The 27,130-nt window shown below is 35.7% G+C and overlaps 1 long non-coding RNA gene across 2 annotated transcripts in view; it reads right to left on the bottom strand.

The window, feature by feature from the left end:
• Window positions 1-11,943, bottom strand: part of LOC110404425 — a 195,543-nt gene extending 183,600 nt beyond the window's left edge. For both annotated transcript variants that reach the window (XR_002442221.1, XR_002442222.1), the window contains exon 1: window positions 11,891-11,943. This is a non-coding gene — a long non-coding RNA (uncharacterized LOC110404425). The remainder of the gene's footprint in view (window positions 1-11,890) is intronic.

The following is a 27,130-nucleotide window of genomic DNA, read 5'->3' as shown; positions in this document are numbered from 1 at the left end:
TAAGAAAAGCCTGTAAGAACAAAATATAAGTAGAAAATAATAGTGAAGAGATTGCTAAACCTTGAACAGATTTTGCAGTGTAGGTCTGGTCCATTACACATACACATGGCCTCACCCACTCCCGTTTTCTGTTATCTCCTTCACTACATTTTTCAGAATTTAAAGCCTTCCTCCAAGATGCCATTTAAGTCTGAATGCACCATCACACATCTATCTGAATTTTTATAATTCATTACAGTGCACTTGCAAGGTAGAATGCTCGTAACAAATACAAACACTAAAGATATGTGCAGCTCAGGAATTTCTAAATCACAAATTAACAAAACTGATACTCTTATATAAAGGAATGCTAGTGTGCATCACCTCCTTGCAACAAATTTCATGCTTCCCTGCTTAACATCAGTATGTAGGACAAGCTACCAGTTCATATAGGAAACCTCAAAATGTGTAGTCATTAACAGAGCGTACTGTATCCTTCAGAACAGCCCGTAAAAAAGCTAGTCTGGTAAAACATTACCTTAAACTTCCATAATTTTCAGAAGTTTGAAAAAACTTTCTGCTATGAAATAGGAGAAAACCTCAGAAATTCAGTTTAAATCTTCCCAGCAGCATTCAAAATCTCAGCCAAGCTTTTTGATATTGGACAATGTGAAACAAAAACCTAGCCATTTAACAAAAATTAATGTGATAGGAATATGAAAAACCTGACTGGGGAGGTTTAAGGCTGTATAAAAGTTATATTAAATTGGGATGAAAGGCAAGTATGATCCATTAAAAAATAAAATTTAAGGACGATGTGTGCTGGGCTACATGAAAGTGGAAAGAAAAAAATCAGTTGCTGGGTTATAAATAGATTTACTTAAATAAGATATTGTGCAGAACATATAGAGCCACTTAATGTTTTAATGATTTTCCATTTAATAGCTCTTTAAAAGAGTTACCGCACATGTATTTCCTAGGCTGGCCTACCACCAGGAAGGAAAGAAGCACTTAAGTGCAGTAGCAGAAGCTACAAACAGCTGAAGTTATTTTCACCTAATAAAATGACACAGGTGCTATATGAGACTATAATGAAGAGTACCCCCCTGTGTTGAAAAGGAGTTACTCTAGTTAGACTGAGCAATGTGATTTCTTTCCTTATCACAATTTTAAAATTAAAAATTACTTTATTGCAGCGATTTATTCTGGTCTTCAGACATTATAATTACTGTAATAAAGATAACAAGGTATGGTTAGATTAAATTAATTACTAAAACATATCTTGTATTAATAGATAAAAAGCATTTTAAAAGGGAAACGTCAGTTGATACTTTTTAAGTTAACTGCTTAACTTAAGCTGTTTATTATATCAACAGGACCACATAAAGGTACTTTGTATGTGCACCAAAAGTAAATTACAAATTTCACTGAAATAAATCACATACATAACAGAGGCATTCTTTCAGCCGAGGCTGAAAGGAGGTTGCTACTTCTGACAGCCCTGCATGCCTCCACCCTGGTGTACAGTTACTGGGAACAGTTTGGAACATTCACATTCTATCTGTGAAAAGACATTTTAATTGAAAAATCATTTGCCCATAAAATTATCATCATCAACTTACATTCTAAAAAGGGACTGCAATTATGGCCATAAAACAATTTGTAAGTAGATTCATTTTACCACTAAATCATTTTACATCATGCTGTGAATAGAATGATTAAAGCAGGTTAGCATTTTCTTGGCAAAATAATTATGTTGTTATGCATTTCAGCCATACCGATATTTATACTAGCTAGTCCATTTATCTCAGTGACAGAACATCTATACTGAATGGACAGAATACATTTTATTTACCTAATGCAATTCATTAGAAGCACAAAATACTTTCAGATTTAGTTTTTGTAATTAGGATAGCTTTATCTATTTATTTAGTTAGCTCTCTTGTAGAACAAATATAATCTTGTGTATAAGTAGCAGTCAAAATCTGTTAAGTGAGTTTAAAAAGAAGTAAAAGTATCTAGTGGAAGTAGGTCACCTGCACAGAACTTACATGGTTAAATTAGGGGATGTTGACACAGTGTGAGTGGGTGCACTGGTCTTAGAGGCTAAATTACTCATAGTGAGTTAGAAAAAGAAAATACCATTTCAAAACTGAGATTTAATGGCCAGTGTTCCCACACATTAGAAAAACAATCTCAATAAAAACTTGATTATTGGCTTACTCACCACAGTGAGCAGTACTGACCACGTAAATTGCTCCCTAACAAGGGGTGAGGAAGTCATGTACAGATTATCACAACCCGCAGAAATTTGGCTCAGAGCTATCTTTTCTCAATGCAGAGAATACAAAACCAACCAAGGGACAGTGACTCACAGAACATCCCGCAGAAGTTTCACCTATGACTTGGAACAGCTCATTCTCATATTCTGAATTGGGCTCAGCATCCAGCTCTTTGCAATTGGTCATCCACAAATGCATGCCTCCTTAAAATATATATGGCCAAACTAGCATATTTTTACTTGATGTTCAATCATTTTTTAATATGAAGAAATTGTGCTCCATTCCTGTTTAATGTAAAGATCTCTCAAACTGCTTTAATTCCACAACTCTACAGCCTTCAGAAAGAGGCAGCAGCATTACAGCTCTCCAAACACACTCCATTCTCGTTAAATGACTAATCTAAAACCAGCCAACCAAAACACATAGAATAACCACATAGAATACAAATGTTTTACTCCTAATGTAGAACCTAAATTAAAACAAACCACAATTATATCTCAAGTTTGATTGACCCACATGCCTCTGAGGTTCATGTTCTCTGATGGGCTTTGCATAATATTGGTGATGCAGTCTTGTTTATTTTTTTAATCTAATGACCAATATTCAGTTCTTGAAAAACAGCTGTGAACTTCATAATTTTTGAACGTAAATGCAGTCCTGCAAACTGGAAACAGAAGTCTGGCAGTAGCAGAGCATGACAGCTCAACCACATTTTAATGCACCATTACTGGAGCACATTTGTGCATCCACTCTTCAAAATAATTTATTATAACAACAAGAAAAACCTAATAACTAGAAATATCAAGTAATTTCTTTAGTAGCGCCACTCTACTACTACTGCAATCAATAATCCACGTAAACAGCACAACATACTTATGAATTCCTACAGTATTTTAGAAATAGCAATCTATAGGCAGTGAAATTTCTAATAATATTGGAATGAATAGATTTTGTTTAAAAATGTCATTATTGAATAATTTGAATTATTTCTACTTAGAGGATTTTATCTGAAGCCAAGTATTACGCAAATAAAGGGTGTAGTGATCCTTAGAAAGTGGTTGAATAAAATATATACATTACCTTGCACACCAAATTTGACCAGATAATCAAGTATTATATTTAGTTATTCTGTTCTATTCTTTGGTACTAGTTGGATTGCTCCTTCCTTAGATCCAGCAATATACGCCTACTTAGGACATGCAATAAAACATACATAGAAAATACCCACTCATAAGTTACATCAAATCTCCAGCTTAAAGCAAGTAGGTTACACACAAGAATCTTCTTTGCTTGGCTGGCATTTGCAGGCTATGTGTCAAATTTAGAGACTGCAGAAGCAGTGAGAGCAGTGATGCTGCATAACTTCGACACAAAAACTATTGTGCCCCTTGAAAAAAAGAAACACCATCCTTCCTTATTTTCTCAACAACATGCAAAATCAAAGAAGAGATAAATTAGAGCAATCTTAACATCTACCAACTTAAACCAGTAAGCCAACTTAGAAAAAGCACAGTTTCGTGTTCCTTCACATACAAGTACAATGCAACAAGACACTCATCGTCTTGTAGTCTATCGGGGACCTAAACATGAACCACAACTTGGAACAGGGGAATATTTTGTAGTTGTTGCTTAGCTTTGAAATACACCAAGCCTCAAACTAGTAATGTTTTAAAGTAGAAAACACTGGGCTTATCTGTCGCGCATACAAGGATTCTTCTAGTTCCATTATTCTTAGTTCTGAGGCTGAACCCCAGCAGTGCACTGTTTAGCCAGCCCTCTAGTTGACTAGGGAAACTGAAAATAAGGACAGCACTCAGAAACTGAAATAAAAAAAAGAGAAACTGAGAACTAAGAATATGCTTTATCCTAGTTCCTAGAAAGAAACTAGCACAGGTCACGAGCATTACAAAAGTACCTCAAACACGTGACATTTAAAACCACCTATTTCATTCCACCTAAATAAACAGTGGAAATTAAAGTGTCTAGACAGTACTGTATAAATGGTCAGTAGTATCTTTAGTCATCTTAAACATCTTTGAAAAATTCTCTATATTTCACTGACTTTTGATAACGTGCCTACTCACAGGTGGCCATTTGAAAAGCATGCTGCAAGTGTGCTCCCTGAAAGGTTTCTGTCTGCATTTTGCTAGCAGCCTATGAGAACTCCCTCAAAACCTAATGAAACATCCATACCTAGCCAGAGCAAATAGAAACTTCTTGTCATGTTTCTTTAAAGCACTCTAAGCTATTTTATGGTCTCTCAGAGTACCCCTACAAAAGCTAGTGCTTTACTTGTAAAAAGCTTCAGTGCAATTCATCGTCGTCTTTCAATGTTTTTGCCTAACAGCCATTAGTGAAAAATTTGAAGCCTCTGTAGCATATCCTGCATAAAAGTGTCATTCAGTGAATGATTTAAGCAATGGCAGATGATACTGCTCACTTAAATGCTTCATAGTACAGAGGTATGCTGCTAGTAATAATGTTGAAAGACTGCTTTTATCATGCAATTTAGTGGTCAAGCCAACCATACTGCTTTAAGACAGCTTAACATGTAATAAATTGTGGCATCTCCATAGTTAACTTTTGTGGGCTCTACCTCCCCTGTATTTTGTTACATACATTACAGAACTTAATTATGTTAATATTCTCATTTCTATCTGATGACTGTAAAATATCACTTAAATAGGGCTTTAAATGTACCATTCATCTTGGTAGTGATCAGGAATAGAGCCACAATAGGGATGTCTTGAGTTTATTTGGTGAAATCCACGTGATGTTAATGAAGGAAATAAAAGTCCCACACTTCCATGGCAGAGGCTGTCATTTGAAAACCGCAAATAAACCTGCAGGACCATACTGATAATGAAAAATACAGCAGGTGAGTGGCTTGATTGCTCTATCATACTTTCTCTTAACAGCCCTGCTATGCAAAACTATGATGGAAACATCTCAAGATAGTTTCTTATGATTTCTAGTCTCATCTAGAATGTTTGACACAGGAGAAGGAGATAGCTGATGCCATGCAAAAGCAATAACAAAAACCAAATGCTATCTGGAAAAGGATAGGTAATACAATTGGGGGTGGGGAGGGGAGGAGGTGCAATGAACATAAACTGGAACAGAGGAAATTCCATACGAGCATGAGGAAAACTTCTTTACTTAGACAGTGACAGAGCACTTGAACAGGATGCCCAAAGAGGCTGGAGAGCGTCCTCTGGAAATTCAAAACCCACCTCGTTAGTTTCCTGTGTAACCTACTGCAGGGAACCTGCTTTAGCAGGAGGTTGGACTAGATGATCTCCAGAAGTCCCTTCCAAGCCCCACAATTCTGTGATTTTAGCAATTCCAGTCAATATAGAATTCCTCATATGTTCTTAAAATTATACTTCTAGCACTTCCTTTATAAATGCTTTAACTTAATGTATAGATATTTGCAGATATAAAATACTTATAATTGTAATTATATATGTACCTATCTTGTAATTATAAGTAGGTACATATTGTATAATCACTGGTACAATGCATGCTCTGCAAGAAATTTGTTTTATTTAAATAATAGGGTTGAGTGGGGAATCACACCATGCCCTTGAACAAGGAAGAAAAAAAAAAAGAAATAGAGCATGGATTGTTTTCAGATAGGTGCTCAAAAGCTACATAAAACAACTCTCTACAAAAATGATTTGCAGCTTATTCAATCAGTTATTTAATTATGAATAATACAAATAGTGTTCGAGCACAAGAGAGAAACAAAATGCACTTGGAGGCCTTAAAGGGTAAATACAATTATACACCATAATAAAAGCTAGCACAGATCTTTTCAGCCAGTGGTTCAAAGCGCTCAGATACGCTTTTGGAGGAGCATAAACAATGCAAAAAACCTATAATTGCAATGTCAGTCATGGTGTCCATACAGAATACTAAGTACAAAATCATATCGTACTTCATTTGTTTCCATGGTTCTTTGGCAAAATAAAAAATACAAAGCTAATTGCAGAAGCACAGTGTCCTCTGCTGGGGAAAATGATTTCAATGTCTTACCTGAACATAAGAAAAAAATAATCTGTTACTCTCATAGCCAAAACTGAGGCAGACCAATCCATCATTGTTACAGAAGTCCCATTTTTCACAACCTACATAAAAATAGTAGGAGACAGAAGACCATCCCGGAGATACTGCTTCAGTGACTTCTAACATTTCAGCCTTGATTAATAGCTCCATAGCTGTTACTTACATAATTCACTAAAAGTGATCTTAAAATACTTTACTTTTTCATGAACACTGTCATTATTGAAAATGACCGACTGAATCATTTGTCAAAGCTGACTAAAAAGGCTCTGAGCAACAAGTGTTACCAGAACTTAGCTATAATATTTGCTATCTGTACATTCAAAATTGAACAAGAACTGCAGCATAAGTCAATTGCTCTCTTTGATTACTGGATGTGATCAATTCATCCATATACCTGAAGAACCTGCAGCTTTCTCTTCTAAGACACCCTCCTTGTGTAAAATCTCTGTCATAGTAAGTCAGCAGGGAAAGGGAGTAAACTCGTAAACTGGATACAGAGAACAATTAAAGGATAAAGCCTGCAATTTAAAGAGCAAATGCAGCATTTGAAGGGAAAAAGGGAACAAATAATAGAAAAACAATAAACAGAAACTTCAACGCTGGTTCCCAAACAACAGCAGTGTCCATATATAAATGAATTCAAAGGCCATGCTCCTTAGACATTGTTTCTATACTTTAAGTCAAGATGAATAAGAAATCTTTTTCAGACTGTAAATGCCTGATTTGCACAGAAATATTCTTTCGTATTTAAGTCAGCTGAAAGAGTTATGCTTTGCTTATTTAAACAACATACCATTGGAGAAACCTCACAGCAGTGGTATAATGAAGTGTAATTAGTTGTCTTCCACAGACATAATATATCCCTGTGTACCAAATGCTCACAGTTGATGCAAGTCATCATCTTAGTTTTAGTTGGAACTACTAGAAGTCACAACATGCACTAGTAAGAAGAACTAATGACACCCTCAGAATCTTAGAGAACAGAACATAGCTTGTACTGATCTGAAATCCTACGGNGGGGGGGGGCGGGGGAAATCATGGCTACATGCAAGTTAAAAGCTGGCTAAACAAAAAACAGACAAGGGCAGCCTCTCCTCAAAACACACAGGCAGTGCTTAACATGTTCAACAACAGTGAAGAATTGCAACATTTTCTCTCTAGTACTGAATGCCCAATGAGTTTATTTGATAAATAAATCTCCCTGGCCAATCACATACTTCTCCAGCTCTTTCATTTTGTTAGAATGTGGAAATGAAAACACAGGTGGTTGCTGATAAATCAGTCAGTCAGAATTTTATCTCTTTTAAACCAGTCTAGTTTATATGTTGGTATAAGAACAACAACTAAAAATCTAAAAACTTTCAGAAGTAGCATGATTTGGAATTGCTGACCATTCAACCAGAGTGATCTTTTCCATTTCTTTAACTCACACAGATACAGTTCATAGTACCACTCAAAAAGTAATCTTGGTTTCAGCTTTGTGGCATAGTAATAGCTTACTATCTTCATTTTTTCACTTGATAAATGATTAACTTCTGAATCTGTTCTTGTAATGCATATGAGATTTTCATGGACAGGTTCCTTTCATGCATCATTTCAAATTAACTCTGCTGTGCATTATGCATAGTTCAGTACCAAATGAAGGGAAAGCTCTGTTCTCATAATCAGGAGAAAATTCAAAGGCAGATACTGTTACCCGTTAGAAGTCCAGACTGCTCTTAATGAATCAAAAATTTTAATAACACCACTGGAAAGAGAAATGGATCCACCAAAATAAAAAGGATACAGCGCACCTGTATATTATTAATACGCATATGATTCAGTTATGATTACTACTGCACCGAAGTCACTCAGATCAACATGAGTATATATAATAAACAAAAATTCAAACACATACATACATATATGCATGCATACACACACAGCAAAGCACATATTAACTTGCAATAACAGTTGGTTCCTACTAGCATTTCACTTGTATCATCTTTTAAGTCACAGCAGCCTTGCAATTTTTTTTTTTCCTCCTCCTTGCACAGGACCTTTACACCCATCACTGCTATTACTCATCAGACACTCGCGGGGTGGGTCTAGCAGCAGAATAATGCCTTTGTTCTATATGATGTTCTTGTAACAATGTTCAGCTCACTAAAAATCTCACATAAATACCTCACTGCATCTCTAATGTCACATTATCTTAAGCCATCAAAGTCTAGAACTACCTATAATTGTTAATTCATCAATATATTCATTTTCTGGAATGAGGAGTGGAGAGGGGAGAGAACCATACTGGATTGCACAGATGATAAACACAGTTGATGTTTCAGCTGGAATGGATTCCACAGATGTTTTATATTTCCTAGTCTACTAATGGGGTAAGGGTGTCATCATTCCTGTCTGCTGGTAATGCTTTGGAAAAGCTACCACAATCACTTAGTTGAAGTCAAAGCACTGTCAGTATGATGCCCCAAGTCTTCTTTCTGAAACTGAAAATAAATGATTTTTCATCTTAGTTTGCCATGCCACAAAAGATAACACAATGCATTCATTTAACATTTGTCACTGAAGCACGTTATCCCTCCGGGAGTAATATGTGAGAGCAGCACAGACCTAGTGTTTCAAATTAACCAGGAATAGGATTAACCATGCAAGAAATAGCAGTAAAATGTAATCTTTAATGTTAAAGTTAGAGCAATAGAAAAGTATAATAAGTGTACTTCCTAGCTACCGTTTCTGTTGCCATCTAAAGCTTGATTTTATCAGCTGGATTTTTAATTTCTCAGGCATAATGTGTTATAGGACAAACTTTACTGTATGCTGATCCAAATGACTACAGAGAAGAACCTGGGGAGAGTGGAGCACAGCGTGCCAGGGAGCAGCAGACAACACAAGAGCAGTGCTTCTGATGGTGATGAAAGCACCTTCTGACCGGTTTGGCAGAACTGGTTGATATCAGGGAGGATGGAAATTTACTAGCCAAATTCCAACAAAAACCTTTCTGTAATTGGTGGATGAGAATAAAAAAAAATAATAATATCATTTTATAAGTGCAGACAACAATGCACTTCTTCCATTTAGATCTTTTTTCAATTTCTATTTTTATGTTTTACAACGTGCATAATAGAACAGTGGTATATATGACAGATATTGTGGGTGCTTTTTTTTTTTTACTAGTGAGATGCACAAATCAAAAAGGATTTGGTAACCACTGCACTAAGAATCACACTGACTATGTGATTGCCACCTGAGTGCACCCTAACACAAATTCACAATTTCTTCATTATAAAAAGAGTAGAAACCAGCTTCAAAGTACACTCAGCTATACACTGGACTGCAAGTATATTAAGATTCAAAAAAGAAATTCTAAATAAAGCTCCAGTTACAAGAAGGCATCCAGAAGATTTTTATGGATTTAATAAGTTATCCTTCAAGGATACTGCAAAATTTAGGACAACAAAAATCTACCTCTAAACTTGGACAGCTTAGTTATTCAAATAAAACCTCCCACCAGCAGGTGGTAAAAGAATCCAAAGCATTTTCAAGGAGGCACAGCTTAATGTCAAGAATTTTTAAGTATGCACTAAATTTGCCCTTTTGCATAAACACTCCTATTAGGTCTGTTAAAATGAAAGGCATGGCAGATTACTCCACAAAGTTACTAAGGCTATTCTATTTAATGCTAACATTGCAAGCATTTAGCAAGGCAAACTCCAGGAGCAAATTCAGCAGAAACTCTGAAAGAAGGACCACGAGAGACAGCAAAATCCCACACATTACTCTGCTGTATGATTTGAATTTAAATTGTTAGTTAATTATGAGAGAAATTACAGCACACATCTACTGGTCTGAATCAAACTACAGTTTATAGCAGGTCACAAAACAGTCATATTCCCACCTTTAAAAGGAGTTTCAGTTTAAAAAAAAGCATACTGAACAAGATCCAAACTTACACTTATCAACTATTAAAAAGAAACAGCAAAGAGTGTAAGCCTTTCTAGACTGAAGAAGAACGTATGTGAATCTTTGAGAATTAACTAGCTAGTTATTGAAGCCAGTGGAAATTGCTTTAAGTTCAACAAATTTAAGATTAAAAAAAAACAACTGAAACACCTGATGTCTTCCTCATGTCTTCTCTGTGACATTTCCACTGTGTTCAAAGTATTTTAATGATGGAGTTAATAATAATATGGTTAATGCTATTTTTAGTTTCCTCATTCTCAAGTACCAAAAATAGTATTAGGAGCAGACAGACAATTAAAAAAAATGGACAGGGTGGTCCTAAGTGCCTTTCATTACCCATTTCCACTTTTCCTTGATTAGACCAGCAAACGTTCCTTGCAGAAAATGCACACTGCTCAGTTTTTAAACTGTGACTGCAATATTATTAGTCAATTCAGTTGCCTTGCAATGCCCCTGCAGCATGTTTTACACCGTAACATGTTTACTTTTTCTTTCTAATATCAGTGTTTTGAGCATTCATTACTGTTCACAGATACACTGTAATTTTTTTAATTTATTAATGATGTCATTATAATGCTTAATAGGCCATCTCAGGTAGAATTCCAAGAATACATACACAAAATTGTGTTCAATTTGTCAAGAGGGAAACATTAAAGGAGAGATGAAAACAAAACACGCATCTAAAATGAAGACTGAAGACAGAAGATTCAGAGAGATAAGCATCTGAAGAGAGAACAGATGTTACTGACTCCTCACTCAAATAGCAAAGCCTCTCTCTCACTGGTAATTAGAGTAGTTCCCTTTATCATATGCTTAGTCAGATGATGAAATTGATCTGTGCTTCCTGTATTTTTAAAATAACTTGGTCATCATTAAGATGGACTAGGCAGTCATTTTCAGCCAAACGGATCCATTTGGATTCAGTTTTAAAGATTACGGAGAAGTTTCATTTTGTTTTTATCAATCACAAACCCAAAGTTAGAAATTGATGCTTTGCAGTAAGTTTTGCAGAAAGTTTATTGTATTTGTAGACATACATATCACCCCCAGGACAGCATTTTTTTTTCAGGAACTTACAAGCAAAGCCTGGTTTATAACTTGTGTATTGCATCATTTAAGACACGAACTTCAGAATTTTACAGGCTAAAAATCTGTTTTGTGACATTACTGCTCATTATTTCATGTCTCTCACTTTATCTTTAACCTAAGGTCAAGTAAACTATGCAAATCAGCATTTTCTGACAGCATGTGCATTTCTGCATGTATTCACGTCTGTCCACTCATGCCCCTGAAATCTCTATTTATTTGCCAAGTTCAATCACAGACAACTGGATTAGCATCTCAAAGTTAATTACATTCTTATAAGTTTTATCAAAGCCCGCAGTATGAAGCCAACTTATATCATATACCAGAAAGTGGATTATAAGCATCCCAATCACAAGAAAAAAATGTTGATTTGCCTTTTTAGATAAGAGAATCCAACCACAGATTGGAAACGAAGGCTTATTACTTCCACCACTTTCATAATTAATTGCTTGTGGGAATGTTTATAAGGCTTATTTTTTATTTAACGAGAAACTATGCAAGTCAAAAGTGGTACTTACCATTAACAAAAACCAGTAAGTCAACATAAAGCATCTAAATCTGTGGATAAGCAAGGGAAACAGGAAATAGTTCAATGAAGCCCAGAGCTTTTAATAAGAAAAGAGCACTGAGGAAAAAAGTCAAAATACAGAAGAAAAAGAATGTTCCACTTTCCCTTTAATCTCTCTCTAAATTTGCAGTTGGAAACAACTTTCCAATATTGAATATTTTGTATTCAAACATAACTTTCAAAATGACATGGAATTTCAATGAGGAAAGATATAGTTCAAGGCAAAACAAATTAAGATTTCTAAAGGATAGAAGATGATTTTGTGAATGCAACAAATATTGTTGAAATAAAATTTTGGTGAAGTCTCAACCTTCGCACACGCACCACAGAATGGGAACAACCATTAGTCTGCATGTTGATACAAGCAGCCGTCATTTCTCAACAACCAATTTCCTCTTTCAGTAATAATGAATTGATGTAATCTGATTAAGAGAACCTTTTTATATACTTACAGTGGTAAGACTTACTCTACAGAGCTGACCAATGACACGTCACCCAGAATTTCCAAACAATTCTTGCATGACATCTCGCAGCAAACTACTCAAATTACACATCCCCAGTGAACCATATTATGCTACCCGCAGTTTTAGAGTTCAACATTTAATGACAAAATGGCTTTAAAAGTTACCTCTTTTTGAAATACTACCGTGTTTTGTGAGGTCTCGCGCATCATCCTAGGATTTGATCAACTTCTCACTAATTTCAGACAGAACTGAAAGTTTGCATCTATCTGTAGAAATGTTCTCTGAGTATGTGATACAGTTTTATGTTAAGTTTTAGAAAGCTTTAAACAGCAAAATCATTTGATAGCTTCAGCTTTCAAGCTTAGTCAAATCACACTTGAAGAAAACAAGACTCTCTAAGACGTGAATGTTATTGGAACTAACTCTCTTTCATCTGAAAAGAGAAAACTAAGGGAATGCTGCTGTTCAGACACAATGCCAGTTTATAAATAAATAGGCTTACCAGCTCCTAGCAGAGGTGACATTGCCAGAACCGTGTCGTGCTCTTCAAATTGTACCTGCACGATCTTGTCAGTGCATGATTGCTTCACAGCAACAGCATGAAAGATCAGGGAGCAATTCTGTTTAGATCTGCCATTTCTGCCTTTGGCTTCTATATCAGGATGATTCATCTTCTAAATAGTAATTCTGGTTCCCTCAAAGATCCTGGTAAAATCTCACCTTCAGCTTTCAAATTTTTTAGAGTACACTTGGCTTTCTGTCAACGGTTTACGGGCGTTCGGCCCAGTTCCGTGACGAAGGGGACGGGGGACCCACGCCCCGGGAAAAGGGAAAAAAGGGTAGGGAAGTGGGCCTGAGAGCAAGAACAGTGGCAACAATCTGAGGAGAAACAAACTAATTTACTAAATAAGATACCGGAATGCAAAACAACACACTATAATACAATATAATTACAATTTAAGCTGATAAATCCAATACAGAGAGAGAGAATGTCCCAAAATCACGGTAGGCCTTACTCTACTACAGACAATAAGATGGCTAGAGAGCAAGATGCTGCCAGGACAAGAGACGGCGGAAAAAGGGATGAGGTCTCATGATCTGCAAGTTTTTATCTTTTCCCTCTGGCCGGAAATGGTAACAGAGGAGCAAAGTACCCTGGGAATGTAGTAGTCCTTCTCTTCTGGGAACCAGATATATACAGTACATGATGTTACGATGTGGAATACCAATAACCGAAAATCACAAAACCATGACACTTTCCCAGCCTCAGAAACACAACCCACTCTTTAGAGGACAGTTCTCAGAGCTGACGTATTCAACCCTATCCATAAGGATGATCACCATGCCCAAACATCTCCAAAGTTTTCCTTAAAAATGTAAAAAAAAAAAAAAAAAAGATTGCAGTACATCACTGTTCAGTTTGCTGAAAACAATTCAATACTTTGATACTGAAGGGTAAGTGTCCATAGGAACAGCTATACCATAAGTTAGGCTCTATGAATAGGTACACTGTCCTTTCTGAAGACTTTATAATGCAAGTATCTCTTGACATTTCCATTGTTTGAATAAATTACTACAAGACAAGGGCTTTTGAGAGGTTGCTGATTAAAGTGCCCTTTATTGTTAAAAGTGTAATTAAGTAATACTTGAATTTATAATTCTCTTCAGGGAGTCCCCACTCCTAAAGAAATTAGAAAACGGTTCAGCCTCAAAGTCATCTAGTTAATAATACTTTTCAATTATCACAGTTAGCCTGTGTAGCATTCACATTTGCAAGGTTTCATTTTATTTAAAGAAATTAAAGTGCAAATCAAATCACCAAGCTCTCCTGTTATGCATTGTCCAAAGTCTATTAAGCAAAATATAGTTTTAAAACAGCACGGAGTTATAAATAGCCTGCTGTTTGGAATAGCCTGTCAGTCTGTTCCCAATTACATATACTTAGCTAACAGCTCACTAATTAGCACTCATTTCTGATTCTGCAGCTCCTAAAATGTTTACATTTGAAGTCACAAATTACTGTCTAATTGTGTTGACTACGTTATTCTACATAAGATATAAATATCTGTCCATGCTGTTAAAAAAAATGCTGTAATCACAGAATGACTAGATTACATTCCATCAATATTTTAAGTTCTAGAAAAAACTTGTGTAAAGAAAGGGAAGATGAAGGAGAAGCAAAGAAAAAGCATTATGGACCGATCACAAACCCCATTCCCTTTTCACCTGCACCACTCAAGGGGAGGAGGTAGAAGAGGGTGGATGTGGGAGAAGGTGGTTTTAGTTTGCTTTTATTTCTCACAGCTCTAGTCTGTTAGTAACAGAGTTATAATTAATTGTATTAATCTCTCTACACTGAGTATGTTTTGCCTGCCACGGTAATTAGTGATCCAATTCCCATTTGCTGGAATTACCCTTCGACACTTTTAAACTTCAGATAACACTTTGTACCAGAGAGGCAGATATCTCAACAAAGTACAGTACCCACACAAAGAAGCAACGATTTAATGTACAGCGTGCACCTCCTATTTCTCCCCATTAGTACTGCAACTGAATACTCAGTAACTTCATAAAGGATTTCAGAATACACCAGAAAAGGAGTCATATCATTTGCAGAACACAAAGAATTCATACAACCTTAATAAATGTTCTTGTAAGTAGAGAGTAAATTTTTTTAGGCATCACACAAGTTGTCCGTGGAAAAAGATAAAATAATATTACCTGATATTCAATCTTAGTTACCATGTGTAAAGCAAAACTTGAAATTTTTGACTTTAAAGTTAATTTTGGCTATTAACAATAACTAAAGGTGGGTACTCTTACAAGATAGCCTTGTGTTTTTTAATCTTTAGGGATCCAATGTCTATTTGTCCGATAACCTTCAATTTAACAATTTTTGATTATATGGTTATGTAGTAAGAAATCCAGCCTTATTTATGTTGGTCTTTTCTTTTTTTTTTTTTGGATAGAACAATGATATCACCTTCACTAAACACCATAAAATCCTAAACAGGAATTTTTTGCTTAACATTACACGTATGAATTGAGTTTAGATGAACAAACACATAGCAATCATGCCTCTCTTTGTAGAAACTTATGGGAGATGAGACCTCCACTCCTAAGCTCTTCCATGAAGTTATAACTGAGAAAATTAGGAAGCACTCTGTTTTTCCCATCGGGATATAAACAAGAGGATTGCCAACTTGTGGCACAATCACTGAAGCTATTCAAGATAAGGCATAGTGTGATTACTTCCTACATTGTATTCCATTTGATGGAGGGATTTGGATTATGTTAGCTGAAAGGTCAAATCTGCTGTTGCAATTCATATGCCAAGCAGAAATTATTTTTTAGAAAGCAATGCAATGTATAAGGAATATACACTATGACTATAAAGCTGGATTTGAAATCAGCGTTTCTTAACACTTCTTAGAAAAAGGTGCTTTTTCTGAAACTTTCAGAGACAGAACTACAGTAATTTCAGAAAGAGATGCATTAAAGGTACGTGAATATCACTACCCCATACCTTTAGGGGCTGACATCGAAAATTTAAAGTCACCCAGGCTCGTCACACATTTTCTCTACACAATAGCTGACCTCTTCTTGTGAATTATTCTCCCTCTTCCGAAACACAAATCAAAACAAAAAAACTGGAAAAGCAGTTTCAGTTTCATCCAGGCCTCCTTAATTTTTCTCTCTCATCTGACCTGTTTGGTGAACTCTCCTCACCACTACAAGCATATTTACCAGGCTGTAATTTCCAACTTACTGATGATTATTCACCGCATTAGAAAACTACCCCTGAAACATGTCCCTATCACTAAGAAAATTAGCTGTCACATATAATTAGGTTAATTTAGTTTAATGTTCAGATGAAATGTGCACATTATTAATGAAAACAAACACATGGAGCAGTTGACCTCGCTTCTACCAAAGAATGTACTTAGTAGTACATACAGTTAGTTGGCCAACTCAACTACAGTGAAAGATGGAACACATCTGTTAATGCTAAATTTATTATGACAAAAAAAGTTCCTGCGTTTTTTCTTTTCTTCCAAACGAGAGAGAATTTGAGGCAGGAAATAATACTGTTGCAAATCTTTAGCACAAACAGCTACTACGTTTTGAGTTGGAGGTGCCCATATGAAGCCTTTTTAACCACCATTATTGTTTCTATGATGAAAAGTTTTGTTTCAATAACTGTTTCCCATAGTCAATAATCGCAAGTGAAACTTGCAGGCTTACTTGTATTTTCATTTAATAAAAAGCCATTTCAATTTGCATTCAAACTGATTTTTTTTATGGTAAATATTTTATTTTAGATTAATTGTGAATAATTTTTCGTCTAATTACTATCAGTAGAATCCAATACTTACAGAAGTAAAATCATGCACTTCATCTGGTTGAAAAGGAAACATCTTTTGGTGTGCAGTTTATTAAATTTTACTTGAATCCAGAGCAATCACAGCTGAGTACAATGAACTGTTAATTCCCATTGTTAGAAGCTTGCAAGTTGATGGAAGAAGAAGAAATACATTAATATTTAGGAAAACTTTAAATGATTTTTTAGGTGGCAAATAACCATAACGATGAATGTCTGAGCACCTCTCGTCTTCTCGTTGAAATCTGTTTATTGGAGGTAACACACTTCACTGTTGTAACTAACGCACATAAAGCAAGGCCAGCCAGGGCCAACAGCCAGCTTCACGCTGCAGAAATCTCAGGGCTAACATGAGCTGACTTGCCAAAGTTAGACATTTGGTTTTCTTCCTAACTTTGTAATGCAACTCCAATTCACATTGGCCTCCTGTACTACCAAAAAGTAATTTGTTGAAAAGCTAGAGGCTGCACACATTCTCAACACATTTCCATCACCTTTATCAGCATAGAAAGAAAAATGACATACTGTTACTGGGAAAAGTTTTGATATGAGGGTCAGGCACGCCAGAATCCTTAAAATTAGTTTGGTTTTATGCAATATTTGCATGATAATCTCTGTATACTTAATTTTGACAAACCCCATCGGTTTATTCAACCACTTTCTGAAGTCATAGCTTCACGTGGATTAGGAAATCACTGAATCTGTTAGAACATGAATTTAAGACCATGATATGTTCCTGTTCAACTTAGCGTGAAATCAAGTATTTTCGAGGATGTTTCAAGTATCAGGATGGTATAGCTAAAGTCCAGTTAAACATAGCTCCCATTTTTTTCCACAAAAAAGAGGTTTTTTTGAGAAGGAAAGTGTTTGCTTCTTCAGTGATTCAGAAATCAGCTGCACTAACATGCTTCGTCACATTACAATTTGCAGATTCCCTTAAATCCTTACATTGAAGTGTTTCACTGCTTTCATATTTTTCTAATAGCTCATCAGCTTCACTGAACATCATACCTTTCATCTTCTATGACTTATCTTGGATAGTTCTTTTTAAGGTAGCTCTGACTTCTATGAACTACATTTGTTTCTGTACAGAAAACTGTTAAGCAAAAATCTCCCAGCCACCGCTAGATACTAATGCTGTACAGTGCAGTCCCAGCTGGCATAATACACTTCCTCCCTCCAGACATGTCATTCTGTTCTCTTTATCTCACAGGAAATTTGGTGGTAAAACAGCAGTACTTTTCAATTCTCTGTCTTTTGAGATTTTTAAGAGAAGATTAGATACCAGCGTAAAGGATATGAACAATCTCTAAGAAAATTCAGCAGTCCCAGGCTGATCCTGCACAGTTCAAGACAATGGGATTTTTCCCGACTTGGTTAGTACTAGACTCTTGATACAGCAAGGACTACTGTTCTGGCCCATGTTCCGCAGAGACTTAAGTAAGGTTTATAATTCTAAATAAATAACATGGCATCTACTGAAGTGTCTGCATATGAACTAAATTGTAATTCACGTATTTAGTGAAAAATGTATGCAAGCCAAGGTTTCTAGAGAGAAAATATCTTTTACAAGACCCCCCCATGATACAACTCTCCAGAAATTACAGTAATTTTCAAGACACCACCTTTTTCCCCCTAGAAGATAACAGGATTCCTGACAATTTCAGTTTCAACATAAAACAGTGTGTTTCCTGGAAATTTAACCAGATCAAGAATGCATTGACCTACGCTCTGCTGTAATCTCTACAATCCCAAGTTCATTAATAGCAAATCAATTTATATGACTTCATTCAGACGGGTAAGCTTCCCTGTCATTGTTATAGGGATATATATATGCATTATACATATTGTATGTTATTTTTATTATTAAATAATTAAAATATAATATAATAGAAGTTAATTTCATTATACTAATTTTTTTTTTACTAAATAAAATATGTAAGTGAAAATGCAAACAGGGCTTTTCTAATCACAAAGCTCTCTAGAAGAATGGACCAATCTAAAAATGTAAGTCATCTTCAGGTTGTCCATTTAACATTCTTTGAAAGAAATGCCTAATTATACCAATAAGGAGGATTCAGTACACTCATGTTCACATCCAAAAAGCCTATGAAAATTCCAGATAGACATCCCATGAAGAGTTCTATACGGATACTTTTAGATTAAGGTAATGAATATATTGTTTTCCTGAGTCTCATAGAACTTATCTCACAAAAAAGAACAACAAGAAGTCACATTCATTCTTCTGTGGACATTTTAATGAAAAAATTGTAAAGTTATGTGTAGTAGAAATTTGGTGATCTCAACAGACAATTTTTGGTTTGTTGGGTTTTTTTGGTGTTTTTGTTGTGTTAGGATTTGTTTAGATGACTGAGTTTTGTTTAGAATGATCCAAATCATTTAATCAATAAGTGACTGAACAGCATTGATCTGTTCCACCCTTTGTCCAGATTTGCTCCATGAGTATTCACTAGTTCATTCCACTTCAATTTTAAAATGAGAGAAACAATACTGGTGTTTAGCAAGTAAAAAGCAAATAGCCCCATCCCTCCACAAATAGCCCTGTCAGCATTTCAGGAAGCAAAGTAATTTCCTGTCTTGTGATATCAAAAATAAAAGCATTAGCAATATTTTGTGTGTTCATCACTAACCTAAACAAACATGCTTCCAAGCAGAGTAGAAGATAGCACTATCTGCCATGCTTGTTTGAAAATATGCTAGGAAGAAGTACGTACTCCTCAATTTACACTTAGTTTGCTTCAAATCTATAATCCAGCAATGAAAAACATCATGATGTAAAATTTCTTTGTTATAAATTATTTAATAAGAACTAAGTGTACGTTGCTGTGAGTATAATTGGACCATTAGTCTGTAGGTTTTGCTCCTGCAGTTATTCAACTTCAGCTTTAGTGGAGGTCTCTGAGCAATTTCCTATTACCTCATAATGACTTTTGGTAAATGCTTATCTGCATCCAACAGATTGCTCTGCTTCAATATACGGTACTGCAAGAGAAGGAACTCACTGAAGAATCGTCACCATGAACTAATTATTTATGGCTGAAAATGTCAAAGACTCTCATAACTTGCTGAAGCATAAAATTTGCCCTACCTCTAAATTGTTATAGTCTAATGAGATTTCAGGTTATAACAGAACATCCCAATGCTTTCTCTGATACTGTTTTAATCAGATTTCTTTTTTTTTTCCTTTTATAAGCTTCAGAGAAAATATTGTATGTTGCAAACATCACATTAAAAATAATCTTTAACTGCTAATGACCCACAAAATTGGCTTGTGATTACTGTGCAGATTCCACAAGCCGAAACTGTTCAATGGGCACCATTCGCTAAGCTCTGCTATGTGCTCAATAGACCTACAAGAGTCCTCTTCCAGCAAGTCCAAAGTTTCCTTCTTATTTGGTGTCTTGCTTGTGCCTTACAAGATGATAATAAAAGCTACTTTTATTAGATTTAAGTCACTAAGTCCACCAGCAGACACACATCACAAAACAATGCCATTTAAATAAATATATTTTTAACATACTTCCATATTTCATGTGTACACATACATGTCAAAATTATTGTTGTACATGAAATCTTGCCAATTTTGATCCACTAACTTGTGAGAAAAATTTCAGGGCCCCTCTCAGCTCCCTGCTGATCAATACAGAATTATATGTGCGTTCTATTGGCAGGACTTCTGCAATTCATACAAAATAGATTTCTACTTCTATCACCTTTACACTAACAACAAAAGATTAACGTGGTCTGATGAGCATTCAGAAATACAGGAGACTACTAGTCTGTTTCAGGGTCCATCCCTACTATCAGCATGTGACAAGTTAACAGATCTTAATTATAAAAGAAATACAAAAGCAATTAAGCAAACTGAGGGATTACTAGGAGTTCCAGATGCGGTAGCTTGTTTCCTGTTCTAAAATAATATCTATTTTCTATCAAAAGTGAGATTAATCTTCCTAAGCATATCAAAAAATCTTACCCTGGCAAATTTCTCCCCTCATTAAAATCAGTTCTGGTTTTGGAAGGAATTGTAGAAACAATGTGCCATTTCAGGCTCAACATTTGCTACTCGTGTACTGTCACTTGAAGCGTCACCCAGTGAGATCCAAAAACAGTAAGAACAGAAGATACCAGGGCCAAAATCATCTTTGGCCTACTGCATTGTACCAGGTATTGCAATCACTAGAAGACGCAACCTGGAAAAAGACATATCCCTGTGCCATCAGAGGACACAAGTTACAAGCAAAAACCTGAATGTCCATATACTTTGCTTTCTTCCAGGTGTGTCACTAGCACCTGAGGCTATCCAAACCGCAATTTCTTTTCAGCTTCCATGTTTTCCTTTTTATTACGTGTTCTACCACTGAGGACCCAAAACACTGATACTAAACAGCAAAAAGCTCTGTATCAAACTGCAGGTACATAAGCATTCTAAACATATTACTTTTCAAAGTTCAAGATTGCAAACAAGTTCGAAACACTGAAGTAGAATTGATTTACCATATCTTATATATAATACTGTAAAAAGCTCTTTTGGGCTAATTAAATACTCAGTTGATCCCCAAGTGATTAATAAAGTTTCTGACAAATTTTCTTTCTCTTCTGAGCTGCCAGATGGGGTACAGAAAACTCATCTATATCTCATAATGCAGATTTTTTATATTATTAAATAAAGCTTACACATCTAGACTACAGCAGGGAAGATTTCTCTGCTTTACTTTTACATTCCTAAAAAAAATACAAACAAGACACAAATCAGGCTTATCTTCTCTTCTATGTCTCAGATTGGGTCAGAAATCTGTTTGTATTGGCCTTTGTTTACACAGCAGTACTATTATCATTATAAAATATTAGGGTAAGTCTTTCATTGCACAGTTCAGAAACTATTGCCTTTACGTATACATATGACATCCAGAGCTGACATAACATCACCAGTGTCTGCAGTCCCTATGCTTTCACAAGAACTGGTTAAGAGGAGTTAGCACCACTTTGCTCGTTTCACAAATAAAAACCATGCTAAAGATGACCTTGTTGCTTTTTGCCTGTTTTATTTTGTAATGAACGCAAAAAGCAATCAGATAAAGCCATTCAGCATTTCAGATCTTTCAAGAGGGTCCAAATTCATTTGTCCCTTATAAGAATCAAAGAACAAAAAAAAAGCACCATTCTTAATTTAGGCAATTAAGAGTACTTTGAAAGCAATATCCAGTACACTAAACAACCTGTCCCTAGAGTGCTGCCTACAGTCCATGAGAAGTTAGTTTTTAGAGTACTTCAAATGAAGAAAGGTCATTTCCTAGATGTGCTCTACAGATAATAATTTTTAACTGGTAATTTAAATGAGAAGTTATTTTCGTAAATATGGAGTTAATGGTCACGTGAATTAGAAATGAAATTTGATACATGCATTACATTTATCATATTGCTTTAAATGAAATACACACCAACATTTATCATCTTTACCTTTTGAATATTGAATATAAATATATTGTTTTCTTCTTTACACAGTCTAAAAAAATTTTACACAATAGTTAATATTAAGTCTAGATATTAAATCCAGGATCAACTGATATGAATGAAAACTTAATGAAGCCTATATAGCCTATAACTTCAACTCTTCAGGAGAAGAGATTGTGACTTACAGTACAACATGGATTCTGCCCTACAACCCTGCAGCTTAACATTCACCAGCAGAAGGCAGCTCCACACAGTATATGATAATCAGATTCTCTTGGCTCATCTACAAGCCACCTGACTACCTTTTGTGAATAGAAGGAACAGAATACCTAAGTGAAAACTTGGTATTCATTGATGGCTTCAGTTCTATTATTGTATATATTGCCTAGCTGCAAATGGAAATGCATTGAATTATGTATAACTCTCCAAAACGTATATCAAGAAGTAATGAGTCCAAGACAGTCAGAAGTAAACAAATTATCATATTCTGTCATATAGCAAGACAGTGATAAACTTCAATTTGACAAAATGAAAATATTGAAGTTCATAAGGTTGCTGTTAGCAACCCCATTCTGCAGTCTTTCTAGGCGAGTTATAATGCCATAGTAACACTGAATAGATTCACATCAAGTACGTGCACCAAAGACTGTTGTAAGCCCAGCGCAAACTCATTGCAATGTAGATTGGTGGGTTTTTTTCCTTTGTTTTTCTTACAGGCTAGCATTTATCAGGTGTGATTAGAAGTATTCTTTATCTCAAGCAACAAATGTTGAGTTGAATAATTCTCCTGTTTCATTTGGGCATTGCTAACTGCTTTCATAGTTATACTACTGACTACAAAGCAAGTCATGTCCGTGTGTCTTCATCAGTGTTATAAGTCATTTCATAGACAGTGCATCATTTAAAACTAAACAAACGCCTTCTGTCTTTATCCTGGCTCTACTTCAACTTGTTAAGTACTACAACATATGTCATCTATTTCCCTAAACAAGCTACATGAGCATAGCACTACAGAAGTATTATTTAAGAAAGTGAAGAACAAGAAGCAGCTGGCACACATATGTAGTCACATCTGATTTGATTTAAGTGGACATTTTCATACAATCTCTACCACCCAATAAACATGTCTATAAACAACATTAAAAAATAACCTGTTCCTGCAGGCACCATCTTCTTAAATGATGCAACACATGATGCATTAGAAGAAACAAATGAACAAAATCCTCAAAGTCATCCCACAGCATCGGTAGAAGAAACCATCTCTTTAGAGTGTCTGCTGGAATTTTTTTTTGGGGGGGGGCGGGGGAAAGTGTTTACCAGACACAAAAATGAATTTGTTAACCTAAAGGAAAGGCAAGTATTCCAAGCTAACTTTCCCTCTTTATCCTGTATACAAAGCACACAGAGTCACTGATGTTACCTCTAGATAACAGTCTGCAAAAACATTTATTCATCAAGAGCGGAATAAAACATTTTCACAACATATTCTTGACTCTTCCTGCACTGGCAGAAAAACATAGCAAAGTCTAGAAGACAATCTAATTAATGCAGGAACAAAGATATTTCTATTTCCTCAATGATGCAAATTAACAGCAAACGCGGGGGCTTAAACTTTCACTTGGTATGCCTGCTCATGGAAATAGAGACCCAAAAAATCAAATATCATTTAGTTTCAGATGAGTTTTATGTATATCTTCAGGATATAATTCTTTCAGCCAATTCAATTTCACTGAAGTCAATGGCCTAGCTGCCAAGTCATACTGAACTACAGCTGGAACTGCATTTAAACTGGACATCACTGCTTGTTTGTTTTTCCAGTAAAACACATTCAAACACATCCTCTACATCACAGGAAGTGTTGTGAAACTTGATCACACCGAGTACTTCTGGTTCAGGCAAATAAGCCCAGAAGCTTGGTACAGATTCCCTCTTCTCTACAGCTCCCTTTGATGCACAGGGATGTCAGTGGAGGTGCTCCTGAAGATTCATATCAGCTCCTCAACTGCAAGAGAGGGCCCTCTCTGATGGCATTAAGTTGTGCCAACCACTGTCTGTGATGCTTCGGTGTGGTCTGGATCAGAGAATGAAGCCAGCTTAAATGAAAAATGACTGCAACACGTTGCTTACAGCACTCACTGTGGGTGGTGCCAGGGAAAAGGGAAGCAGAGTTCCAGCCTCAACACCAATTAAAATGAAATACACTAAAATGGAACAGTAGCAAGTAAATTAGAAAGACAAAAATTAAAAATAAAAGAATAGCATATGCAAAAAGTAAACAGCAAAAGGAGAACTTGCAGGAATGGGTAGTCTACACCATCTCTGCTTTCATTTGGAGCTGAAATATATATCCGAACCCAGATTCTCAGAACTGCACTGCAGTAGAAAGCTGCAGCATTTTCTGCTACCTTATTTTACAAGCAACGCTGAAACTACTAAAAGCCAAAATTTCCAATGCGCTCCATTAAACAAGGACACCACTAAAACTAATAAAGCCAAAATATTTTTCTTGGAGACCAAAAATGAATTCCATGCAAGTTGAAGCCAAAAATTCTGTTCATCACCAACTGCAATAGAAAATATGCAATGAACAGAAATGAACTTATCTCAAGCATATATTAAAAAAGTTTTGCAGGTGGTTTATTTTTTTTTACCCATTACTGAACCGAATTTCATCCTAAATAAGTACAGATCAATAATAGTTAATATGGATACTTACTAATAAACATTTCTAATTAAATGCGTAATAAAAATGATGTTTGGAATAATCCATATTAATTATCTTGATCCTGTGAATTCCTGTAATCTCCCTAATTGGAAGGGAAGCCAATCAAGAGATTGGCCAATCATCAAAAGATAGTAATTTTTTTTTTTAACCCTATTACATGGATTGTTGACAAAGCATCAGTAATGCAGTTAATGCCATGGCTTTACTAACAACCACCAACCAGGCAGAGAACAGAGAATGTTCTCAGTTCCAAAGTACTTTGGAGCTTAACAATTTCATAGCATATTAAAAAGTAACAGTGTGAAATTATTCAGAATCCAGAGGTATACTGCAAATACACGCATGGGACTCCCAATTTTAGCACCTGCATTTTCACACTAGCCACATTCAAGTTGGCCTGATCATCAGCAAAGCTCTGGCTGCCTGCAGTGTTAACTGGCACACCAACATCTCAGGTCTATATTTTCAACTACGGTCCTCAGTTAAAAAAAAAAAAGTACTGCAATAACCACTGAAAATATTAAAGACCACAGGTCAGGAGTTCAGTCATTTTCTCCCAGTACAAAATACTTTCAGACACACAGCCAGTTAAAAAAAAAAAACACCTATCTGCATAAGGGATGGATTTGGCCTGCCTGCTTTTCCACTCTCACATACTCCAGTTCTTGTAATTACACACAACTCTGTGTTGAACAAGTTTTGTAGGCTTGGACAGAGGTTATGCAAGAGCAAGATACTAACTCTCTGAATAGCTTTAAGATAAAATATAAATGTGGATTTACAGACACGTTATATATTTTTGAGAAATAAATTACATTTTTGCTTATTAACTTACTCCTTGCAAATTATACCGATTTTACACTATGATGCCTGGGAGGGTTTGCCTCCCAGAATCCCTGCATCAAGCAGAACAGAACTCAGTCTTTAGATTCTGCAAGAGACAAAATGAGTTGATCCTATGGACTCTGCAAATAACTTGAAAAACCTTAATCCAAGGAATATTCACTTATGATTACTTTGGAGTCTTTCTACGTGGGACGAATAACATGAAGGGAAAAGAACTTTTCATTTCTGCACGTGAATTCTTCTCACAGTATTGGCTCTCTTTTCATTTTTGATGCAGGTGAGGAGAGGATATCACACACTGAAATCCTCCTGTAAGGTCACTAATTACACTAACTTGATTTATATATAATTCTATGCGAACAGAAATACTCAGCAGAGCTTAATGTGATGTATTTTTTAGCAAGTCCAAAAGTACGTTAGGAAAGTGAGCTGGCAGGATTCTACCACTATAAAATTCAGACATTAATTAATTTACCATAAACTGAAAATGCCACTAGGTAAAATCTTCCAAGTTTTCACAGCACTGGGCAAGTTACCCTACTTGAAGTACATTAATTTTATCTTCTTTTAGAATAAGATCTGAGAAGAGGTTTCAAGTAAAATGCTTCCAATCCAATAAAAACTTGATACCCTTGTCTTCAGTATTTAATCTTCTCTCAATCCTAGTCTGCTGAAGTAACAGTACACAGAGTCACTAAGACACATAAAGCTATAAGGACAAATGGCAAAATCTCAAAGTCTTCCCCATTTGCTTATGCTACAAAAAAAAAAAAAAACAACCATTAAGTTGTATTCTGACAAAAGGAAAAAGGTATCTTTTATTCATTGCTGTTATTTAATTGTATAGTGTAATGCAATGGAAAGCTCAACAACGACAGCAAAGCAGCAAGATCCCAGGCTGCAGCAAGCGATGATTTGCTCAAACACAACATCAGTGGGGACAGAAACAAAGGAAAGAAGCTGCTTACCTTCAGAAGGCCTCAAGTACACAGGGATCTCCATAGAGATGCCCTCACCTCCCCTGCCAACCCTTAAATGAGGTCTGGGAAGGGGTGGATCCTGGCTCCAGCCCTTCCAATCACTCCAGCACATTGCATGCACCTGAGTTCCCCTGGGTTGGCCCTGCCTTCCCACCAGGTGCTCCATCACTGCCTCAAGCCATGACTTCACATTTCCACTGCATATACAGATGAAGCAATAAATTATTTTTTTGCCCATTTTGTGAATAACCATGCAAATTTTACAGATATTTGTAGAATTACATGTTAGAACAATAAAAATGAGCAGAGAAGTCTCTCA

This window comes from Numida meleagris, chromosome 10, assembly GCF_002078875.1.
Source record: "Numida meleagris isolate 19003 breed g44 Domestic line chromosome 10, NumMel1.0, whole genome shotgun sequence".
NCBI classification, from domain to species: Eukaryota; Metazoa; Chordata; class Aves; order Galliformes; family Numididae; genus Numida; species Numida meleagris.
The sequence above is the reverse complement of the archived record's forward strand: the minus strand, read 5'-3'. Positions and strand labels throughout refer to the sequence as shown.